Genomic DNA, 6,916 nt, shown 5'->3' on the forward strand with positions numbered 1-6,916 from the left:
GCTCCACACTGAGACCCTGACGTGGGACTCGATCCAGGGTCTCCAGGATCACGCCCCGGGCTGCAGGGGGCTGCAGGCAAGGGCTAAACCGCTGCGCCACCGGGGCTGCCCCCCTCTTCTCTTTGAGGACATTTCTGTCTATTGTCTCAATTTGACTCCTGTGAGGCGGGTTAGATTGCATTGGAAAGGTCCAATGGCTCATCCAGGTTCCGGGGAGTCTCAGCTGAGCTTTCCCTCCCGGGTCCCCGTGGGGCTCTCCTGCTCCTCTATCGCTGCCACTCATGGTGACGGGGTGTGTCCCTTTGCCCCCTGCAGGATCCTCAGTGCCCACTGGAAACTACTGTAAGGAGCAGAACCTGCCCTGATCATCTTCCCCTTGGGGAGGGGTATCTGAGGGAGGGTACAGGACACCACGGCCCAGAACGGGGCCTCTAGGCCAGGGGATGGGGGACCCGCTGAATAAAGTCGTGTCGCGGCGGGTGAAGCGGGGTAGGATCCTGGTCACCACTGTCCTGAACCCAAAGCTCAATCGGGCCTGAGCCGGGAGCGCACGGAGTTTCAGGAGCTGCGGGCTGCGGTGGAGCGGAAGGAAGCGCCTGGCGCTGAGCCGCCTGACCCGGGAAGCGCAGCCGCCCAGCTGGGCCGGGGATGCCGCGGGAGCTCGGGGACGCGGCGGGGCGGGCCGGGCCGGGCCGAGCTGGCTCCCTCGGGCCGGGGGTGGGGTGACAGAGGAGATCCGGGGCGGGGGTGGAGATGCTCTGGTAGAGGGCGGGGCTGATGTGACTGGCGGGTCTCCTGGCTTAGACCCAGTGGTACCGAGCCAGACCTGCGACATAACGTATGGTCTCAGTGCAAAATGAAAACTACAGGAGTTCTTAAAACTTTTAAGAATTATTTTTCCAAGTGGAAACAGCAGAGCATTAAACCAAGCATGGAGTCCTGTGTGCCTTCGCAGGTTGCACGCCCTCTGGCACCAAACTACAAGCAGAGTGAATTAGGGTCCAAACTCTGTCGTCTCTTTCTGCAGGGAAAAGGCAGCAAGCCCACCTAGCCTCTACACACACACACACACACACACACACACACACACACACACACAGGAGCATGTTCTCTCTCCCTCTCCTGGTGGGCAAGAGATTGTAATATGGCTGCATCTCTCACACCATCTCCTCTCCTTTACCCTCTTCAGAGCTGAGCAAGGAGCACCAGCAGCTGCTGGCTGTGTCCATGCAGAAAGAGTTCCTTCCTGACCCAGTCGGTGAGGGGCCTGGGGGTCACAGGACAGGTGTGGGGAATGACAACTAGGGTAAAATGGAGTTTGAGCACTAGAAGGGGTGCAAAAGCTCATGCAGCTCCACCCCCTCAGATGACTTTTCTGGCCCAGAGAGAGGAAGGTACTTCTCCAGAGCCACACTGCAGGCTCCAACAGAGCTCTATAGAATTCAGATTTCCAGACACTTAACCTGTGCCCATTTCTGCTCAACTCTGACACTAATGAGCAGAGGGGTGGTGGCAGGTGCTGAAATTTTAAATTTTGCTGCAGAATACCCCTGAAGCTGGCAGTTCCCCAAATGCAAATATCTCATGATATTTATTCTCTGTTGTGCAGATGGAGACCTCCTTGGACTAGAATTTCATCGAGGGGGAGGTAGGCCTCTTCTGTCTTCACTTCAAGCTGCTCAGGGACTTTCAGGTCGGAGCTAAAAGTGACACAGGCCCTGGCAGGCCTCTGCAGCCTTGCCATACCAGGGGATGGACCCCTCTATACCAGGGAGCACAATGCCCTGTCACCACCCTGCCCTCTATGCCACCCATCCATCCTTCAGGTGCTGGCCAAGAACACCTGGCTTTCCCTGACCAGGACTAGGGAAAGCAGAATGGGCCTTTGCATAGACCCAGGGTTGCCAATGAAACGGGGAGGCACTTGGGTTCCAAGTTCTCTTGGAGGCAAACTTTCAAGCGTCCATCTGGGGCCCAGCATCATGTTTTTTTTAAAAGATTTATTTATTTGACAGAGAGAGAGAGCATACAAGCAGGGGGAGCAGCAGAGGGAGAGGGAGAAGCAAGCTCCCCACGGAGCAAGGAGCTCCAATGCAGGGCTCAATCCCAGGTCCCTGAGCTTATGACCTGAGTGGAAGGCAGATAACTTAACCAACTGAGCCACCCAGGCACCTGGGACCTGGAATCTTTTATAAGGATCTAGGGGCTCTGTCCCATCAGGAGGGGCCTATCAATCACAGCTGAGGAGGAAAGCTTCTCTTTCATCAACCATGAAGTGGACAGGGGCGCCTGGGTGGCTCAGTGGTTAAGCGTCTGCCTTCAGCTCAGGGCATGGTCCCGTGGTCCCAGGATCAAATCCCACATTGGGCTCCCTGCATGGAGCCTGCTTCTCCGTCTGCCTATGTCTCTGCCTCTCTCTCTGTGTCTCTCATGAATAAATAAATAAAATCCTTAAACAAACAAACAAACCATGAAGTGGACAGAGCTCCAACACCCATTATAGCTGCATCTTCACAGGCTCAGGAAGAGCTAGGGTTCTGAGGGGGATCAACTGACAGAGGAGGCATCCCTGGATGCACGGGTCAAGAGATTGGCAGTGGAGGGCTGTGGGCAGCGGGGACTGACACCTTGAAGTTTGACACACTTCTTTAGTTCTTCAGCACAAACTGCAAGTTGAACAAGTATCACAAGACCTTGAACTGTGTCTACTCAGCCAGGACTTTGGAGTTGTCTTGGGCTCCAAAGCTAACCTGGGAATTTGGGAACAGACCCCAAGGTATTTTAGGGATAAGAAAGGATTCCAGAAGTTTAACTTTGCTCAGAAAGAAGAATGTATAGAACTATAGTTCACAGTCTGCAACCTGCACTCCAAAACTTCCAACCTCTCATAGGAAATATAAAATGCAAGGCCCCTGGGGCAGGCTCTTCCTGCCCCTCTACCAGACAGTCACGCCTCCATTCCAGCCTGTCTTCCTCCATAGCCAGCTCACCTCTTTTTGCTCAGAGAAGATCTGGCATTATGTCTGTGCTAGCTGCTTCCCATTCTTGCCAGGATCAGTACCTTCCACCCTCTGAACTCCACTGCCTAGACCCTCTCTGTCCTCTTTGGCCACTTCCTAGGGAGAAAATAAAAAATAATAAAGGCTCCCTGCATGGAGCCTGCTTCTCCCTCTGCCTGTGTCTCTGCCTGTGTCTCTGCTTCTCTCTGTGTGTGTCTCTCATTAATAAATAAATAAAATCTTTAAAAAAAAGGGGGGGGGGGCAGCCCGGGTGGCTCAGCGGTTTAGTGCTGCCTTCAGCCCAGGGTGTGATCCTGGAGACCCGGAACCGAGTCCCATGTCAGGTTCCCTGCATGGGGCCTGCTTCTCCCTCTGCCTGTGTCTCTGCCTCTCTCTCTATCTCTCATGAATAAATAAATAAAATATTTTTTAAAAAAATAATAATAATAAAAGGAAAAATGGGTAAGGAAATAACAGCCCGTCCCAATGTCTGCGTCTGCAGTGCACTCTATGGGGCAGAGAGATATTCAGGTTCCCAGAGAACAGGTGGCTTCTTCCCCTAGGTCAGCTCCCTTCCCTGAGCCCCATTTTCCAGCAACTACACAGGAATCCCTAGCTTGGTGCCCACATTAGAGGTGATCATGGCCATTACCTCCCCTGAGTGACCACCAGAGGGAGATAGAGAGCAGAGCCTGCCACCTACAACACCAAGCACCACCCAGCCTCCTGTTTTCAGTAAGTCACTTTTAATTGACCTAACAGCTCTTACGAATTAGTCTAAATTAATTCTCTTGCAGCACAATTTAAATTATATCCCAGATTCCCCTGATGATAAACCCAGACTCTGAGGAGAAGGAGCCTCTGGACTCTAAAGGGATTCTGCAGGGACGCCTGGGGGGCTCAGTGGTTGAGCACCTGCCTTCAGCTTAGGGCATGATTCCAGGGTCCAGGGATGGAGTCCTGCATCAGGCTCCCTGCTAGGAGCCTGCTTCTCCCTCTACCTGTGTCTCTGTCTCTGTCTCTCTCTCTCTCTCATGAATAAATAAATAAAATCTTTTAAAAAGGGCGGGGGGAGGATTCAGCAGCCTATCCGTAAGACTACAAGGAAGGGGGCTGGAGAAGTAAAAAAAGGACAGGGTATCCTGGATAGGTGGGAGGAACAGCACTGGGATAAGCCCAACAAAAGCAAAAGATCTTCAACTTGCCTGGCGCCAAGCCCTTACTTCTTCTTTGCCTTATAACCTCAGAGCCGCCTTCTCAGAACACCATTAGGCAGTTTGGAGAATGGTGCGATGGGACAGAGGTGGGATGGGGGGTGGCATAAGGAGAACGAGGACAGGCCTGGTTGGGTCCAGAGCAAATGAAGGAGGGCGAGAGATATGAAAGGAGCAAGACATCCAGGTCAGAGGAAAGAAAGCTGGTGACATGGACTCTTGAGATTCTCAGAGAGAGCAGATACACATGTGACTTCTAAAAATCACTGTTCTCCAGATCTTTGGAGGATGACTTGGACAGGAAACTTCAACCTGCAGCCAGTGGAAAGAAGGTAGACACCAGTGGGAAACTCCCAAAAGTCTTACAGGGGCAATGGTGGGCCAGTGAGAGGGTGGGGAGTGGGGCCACCTTCTCCAGAGGTGATTAAAGATGAGAGACTGCACAGCCCAGGACTGTGCTGATTACAGTGGCATCACATCAACACACTGATTAAGAGATACAGAAGGGAAGAGATAGGAAACTGGTAGAGATGGAATGAATATAGCACATACACCTATTTCTGCATATGTGCGCCCATGTGACAGGATCAAATGACTAATGACAGCCTTCCTACACATCCAAGCCCTTGGTGGGAGCCATTGAAGGAGGAATGCTAGATAGCCACACAAGAAGGGGCTAGGGTATAGGAAGGAAGGTAAGCCCAAAGATAGAGGGCAGGGACCAGAGACCCAGAGGTTTTATTTTATGACACAGAGAAGAGAGATTTGGGAGCATCTGTCATGTTGAATGACACTTTGGGGACAGAGGTATAATTCGGGTTTTAGGGAGTTTTGCCAAGCGTGGTGTGGTCTGCTCTTGGTATTCACCACCAGCCCCTCAAGAAAACTTCCAGTAGGGGGGATGCCTGGGTGGTTCAGTGGTTGAGCATCTGCCTTTGGCTCAGGGTGTGATCCTGGGGTCCTTGGATCAAGTCCTACCACATCAGGCTCCCTGCATGGAGCCTGCTTCTCCCTCTGCCCTCTGTCTGTGTCTGTCTGTCTGTCTGTCTGTCTCTCTCTCTCTGTCTCTCATGAATAAAAATAAAAATAAAAATAACCTTCCAGTAAAGACCTAACTTCTCTTTATCTCATGACTTTCTCTTTTCTTTTTTTTTAGAAAGAGAGAGAGAGAAAGAATGAGAGCTCAATGGGGGAAAGGGGAGGGGAGGGCAGGGGGAGAGAGAAGGGGAGAATCCTAGGCAGGCCCTCCGCCCACCTCAAAGCCCAATGCCAGGCTCGATCTCACCACCATAAGATCACGAACCCAGCTTAAATCGAGAGTCGGACCCTTAACCAACAGAGCTACCCAGATGCCCCTTTTCATGGTTTTCAAGGCAGCTTTTCCTTTTTAATGAGTGGAACCGAGGAGAGCCCCAAAGTTAGAACATGAATCCAGGTTCAGTTGTATTCAGGTTATATATACATACAGACATAGACACATATCCAACACTATAGGAGTCTTGCTTGGAAATATCTTGATTTGTCATCTAGAAACCCAACCATGTGTGTAAAGTGCCCTTTAAAATTCTTATGTGGGGGCAGCCTGGGTGGCTCAGCAGTTTAGCGCTGCCTTCAGCCCAGGGCCTGATCCTGGAGACCCGGGATCGAGTCCCACGTCAGGCTCACTGCATGGAGTCTGCTTCTGTCTCTGCCTCTCTCTCCCTCTCTCTCTCTCTCTCTCTCTCTCTCTCTCTGTGTCAAATAAATAAATAAAATATTTTTAGGGGTAGCCCCGGTGGCGCAGCGGTTTAGCGCCGCCTGCAGCCCAGGGCGTGATCCTGGAGACCCTGGATCAAGTCCCATGTCAGGCTCTGTGCATGGAGCCTGCTTCTCCCTCTGCCTGTGTCTCTGCCTCTCTCTCTCTCTGTCTCTATGAATAAATAAATTAAATATTTAAATAAATAAATAAATAAATAAATAAATAAATAAATAAAATATTTTTAAAAATAAAATAAAATTCCTATCAGGCATGAACTTTAGAACAACTCCCAAGACAGATGCCCCTTAGCCTTGCCACTAATTCTGCTCTGCCTCTGCCTATGTTTGTGCTAGTATGTGTGGGTACAACACTCCAAGAGGAGCCTACACAATGAACACAAAACAACAGAAAACCACTTGGTCTCTCTCCATCTCTGCCTACACAGACAGAGGTGGCTAGCAGTGCCATTGATATGTATATGTAGCTAAAACAAAGGGAGGGAGAGAGTGATAGACAACAGACCTGCAGAGAGATGGAGGACAACTTTTCAGGCTCTCTGCTTTCTGCTGGAATCTGTAGACACACAAGATTTCTTATCCCCTTATCACATCCACAAGGTCTCATCATGAATCCTAGATACTTCCTGATGACCATGATGATGACAGAACAGAGATGTCTTTCCTCATCACACGTGCACTAATGTGCACGCGCACACACACCCAACTCCCACTGCCTCTCTGTTGCCCCTCTTCCAAAGGTGCCCTCTTTCCTCTCCTCTCAGCCCATCAAATCAACTTTCAGTAGCCACCTTTCTGTGGTCTGGCTCCCTCCACCCACACTGGCACCTGCTTGGCAGCTCCCCACCCCCTCAGCCCTCAGGAGGCCAGGGCCCAGGGCCTGGGGCAGGGCACGTGGAACAGGTTGATGCTGTTCTCCTGGAAGTAGAGCAGGAGAGGGGTGGGGTC

The sequence above is a fragment of the Canis lupus genome, chromosome 16 (genome assembly GCF_048164855.1).
Source record: "Canis lupus baileyi chromosome 16, mCanLup2.hap1, whole genome shotgun sequence".
NCBI classification, from domain to species: domain Eukaryota; kingdom Metazoa; phylum Chordata; class Mammalia; order Carnivora; family Canidae; genus Canis; species Canis lupus.